Raw genomic sequence first — 3,773 nt, 5'->3', positions numbered from 1 at the left:
ATCTTTCAAAAGCATCAGAGAAGCTTCACCACTTGGAATCCAGCATAACTCACTGAACTGAAGATGTGGTAGTTAGAAGAGAGGTAGACCACAAAACAGTTTGTTTTAGGAAATTAGACGCGAAATCACACTGCAAACGGCATTCAAACAGGATTGAAAATTGTGTTGTATATCTCTGCCAAAAAGACTCACTGGAGGTTGAGCTTTTAAAAGCCAGTTTAACTGTAAGAGAACAGGCAGCAGAATGTGCTTATCACATCTAGACTGTAGGAATTCAGGTTTGCAAGTTCTCTGTGGAAGCCCATTGGAGTCAATGGTGGAAATGGCTTGTGAGACTTCTGTTTCAAGATTTCCGTCAAAAAGCGTCAGAGAAGCTTCACCGCTTAGAATCCAGCATAAATCACTGAACCGAAGATGTGGTAGTTAGAAGTGTGGTAGAGCTCAAAACAGTTTGTTTTTGGAAATAGGACACGATATTACACTGCAAAAGTCATTCAAACAGTCTTGAAAAATTTTTGGTATATGTCTGCCAAGAACCCTCACTGGAGGTTGAGCTTTTAAAAGAAAGTTTAACTCTAAGAGAGCAGGCAGCAGAATGGGCTTCTCACATCTAGCTTGTAGGAATTCAGGTTAGCAACTTCCATGGGGAAGAACAATGTAGCCTATGATTGAAACAGTTGTGAGTCTTCTGTTTCACAATCTTTCAAAAGCGTCAGAGAAGCTTCAACACTTGGAATCCAGCATAACTCACTGAACCGAAGATGTGGTAGTTAGAAGGGAGGTAGAGCTCAAAACAGTTTGTTTTGGGAAATTAGACGCAAAATCACACTGCCACCGGCATTCAAACATGCTTGAAAAGTATGTTGTAAACCTCTGAAAAAACACTCACTAGACTTTGCAGTTTTACAAGCAAGTTTAAATCTAAGGGAGCAGGCAGCAGAATGTGCTTCTCACATCTAGCTTGTAGGAATTCAGGTTGGCAAGTTCTACGGGGAGCATATTGGAGCCTATGGTGGAAATGGCATCTAAGACTTCTGTTTCAAAATCTCTGACAAAAGGCATCCGAGAAGCTTCCCCAGTTAGAATCCATCATAACTCACTGAACCGAAGATGTGGTACCTGGAGGAGAGGTAGAGCTCAAAACAGTTTGTTTTGGGAAATTAGACGCGAAATCATACTGCCACTGGCATTCAAACAGGCTTGAAAAGTATGTTGTATACCTCTGAAAAAACACTCACTGGAGGTTGAGCTTTTGAAAGCAATTTACCTGTAAGGGAGCAGGCAGCAGAATGTGCTTATCACATCTAGCTTGTAGGGAATAAGGTTTGCAAGTTCTATGGGGAAGCCCATTGGAGCCTATGGTGGAAATGGCTTCTTAGACTTCTGTTTCAAAGTCTTTGTCAAAAAGCATCCAAGAAGCTTCCCCACTTAGAATCCAGCATAACTCACTGAAGCGAATATGTGGTAGTTAGATGAGAGGTAGAGCTCAAAACAGTTTGCTTTCGGAAATTAGACGTGAATTCACACTGCCACTGGCATTCAAACAGGCTTGAAATTTGTGTTGTATATCTCTGCCAAAAAGACCCACTGGAGTTTGAGATTTTAAGAGCAAGGTTAACTCTAAGGGAGCAGGCAGCAGAATGTACTTCTCAGATCTAGAATTTAGGAATTCAGGTTTGCAAGTTCTATGGGTAAACAGAATGGAGTCTATGGGAAACGGCTTCTGAGGCTTCTGTTTCAAAATGTCTGTCAAAAAGCGTCAGATCAGCTTCACCGCTTGGAATCCCGCATAACTCAGTGAACTGCAGATGTGGTCATTAGAGGAGAGGTAGAGTTCATACAGTTTGTTTTCGGAAATTAGACTGGAAATCACACTGCAAACGGCATTCATACAGGATTGAAAATTGTGTTGTATTTCTCTGCCAAAAAGACTCACTGGAGGTAGAGCTTTTAAAAGCCAGTTTAACTCTAAGGTAACAGGCAGCAGAATGTGCTTCCCACATCTACACTGTAGGAATTCAGATTTGCGAGTTCTCTGTGGAAGCCCATTGGAGCCAATGGTGGAAACGGCCTGTGAGAGTTCTGCTTTAAAATCTCTGTGAAAAAGCATCATAGAAGCTTCCCCGCATAGAATCCAGCATAACTCACTGAACTGAAGATGTGGTAGTTAGAAGGGTGGTAGAGCTCAAAGCAGTTTGTTTTCAGAAATAAGTCACGGTATTACCCTGCAAAAGGCATTCAAACAGGTTTGAAAAATTTGTGGTATATGTCTGCCAAGAACCCTCACTGGAGGTTAAGCTTTTTAAAGGAAGTTTAACTCTAAGAGAGGAGGCAGCAGAACGTGCTTCTCACACCTAGCCTGTAGGAATTCCGGTTAGCAAATTCCATGGGGAAGAACAATGGAGCCTATGATGGAAACAGTTGTGTCTTCTGTTTCACAATCTTTCAGAAGCGTCAGAGAAGTTTCACCACTTGAAATCCAGCATAACTCACTGAACCAAAGATGTGGTAGTTAGAAGAGAGGTAGAGCTCAAAACAGTTTGTTTTGGGAAATTAGACACGAAATCACACTGCCACTGGCATTCAAACAGCCTTGAAAAGTATGTTGTATACCTCTGAAAAAGTACTTACTAGACTTTGAAGTTTTACTTGCAAGTTTAACTCTAAGGGAGCAGGTGGCAGAATGTGCTTCTCACATCTAGCTTGTAGGAATTCAGGTCGGCAAGTTCTTTGGGGAAGCCCATTGGAGCCTATGGTGGAAACGGCTTCTGAGACTTCTGTTTCTAAATCTCTGTCAAAAAGCGTCAGAGAAGATTCACCGTTTAGAATACAGCATAACTCAGTGAACCGAAGATGTGGTAGTTAGAGGAGAGGTAGATTTCATACATTTTGTTTTCGGAAATTAGACTAGAAATCACACTGCAAAAGGTATTCAAACAGGCTTTAAAGTGTGTTTTATATCTCTGACAAAAACACTCACTGGAGGATGAGCCTCTTCAAGCAAGTTTTAACACTAAGGGAACAGGTAGCAGAATGTGCTTCTCACATCTAGCCTGTAGGAATTCAGGTATGCCAGTTCTATGTGGAAGTCCATTGGAGCCTATGGTGGAAACGGCTTGTGAGACTTCTGTTTCAAATTCTCTGTCAAAAAGTGTCAGAGAAGCTTCCCCGCTTAGAATCCAGCCTATCTCACTGAAATGAAGATGTGGTACTTAGAAGAATGGTAGAGCTCAAAAAACTTTGTTTTCGGAAATTAGACACAAAATAACATGGCAAAATGAATTTGCAAAGGATTGAAAATTTTGAGGTATATCTCTGCCGAAAACACTCACTGATTGTTGAGCTTTTACAAGCATGTTTAACTCTAAGGGAGCAGGCAGCAGAATTTGCATCTCACATCTAGAATGTAGGAATTAATGTTTGCAACTTCTATGGCGAAACCGAATGGAGCCTATGATGGAAACGGCTTGTGAGACTTCTGTTTCAAAATCTCTGTCAAAACACGTCAGAGAAGTCTCCCTGCTTAGAATCCAACATAACTCACGGAACCGAAGATGAGTTAGTTAGAGGAGAGGTAGAGCTGAAAACAGTTTGTTTTCGGAAATTAGACACAAAATAACATGGCAAAATGAATTTGCAAAGGATTGAAAATTTTGAGGTATATCTCTGCTGAAAACACTCACTGATTGTTGAGCTTTTACAAGCATGTTTAACTCTAAGGGAGCAGGCAGCAGAATTTGCATCTCACATCTAGAATGTAGGAATTAATGTTT

The sequence above is a fragment of the Galeopterus variegatus genome, unplaced genomic scaffold (genome assembly GCF_000696425.1).
Source record: "Galeopterus variegatus unplaced genomic scaffold, G_variegatus-3.0.2 Scaffold4017, whole genome shotgun sequence".
Taxonomy (NCBI): domain Eukaryota; kingdom Metazoa; phylum Chordata; class Mammalia; order Dermoptera; family Cynocephalidae; genus Galeopterus; species Galeopterus variegatus.
The sequence above is the reverse complement of the archived record's forward strand: the minus strand, read 5'-3'. Positions refer to the sequence as shown.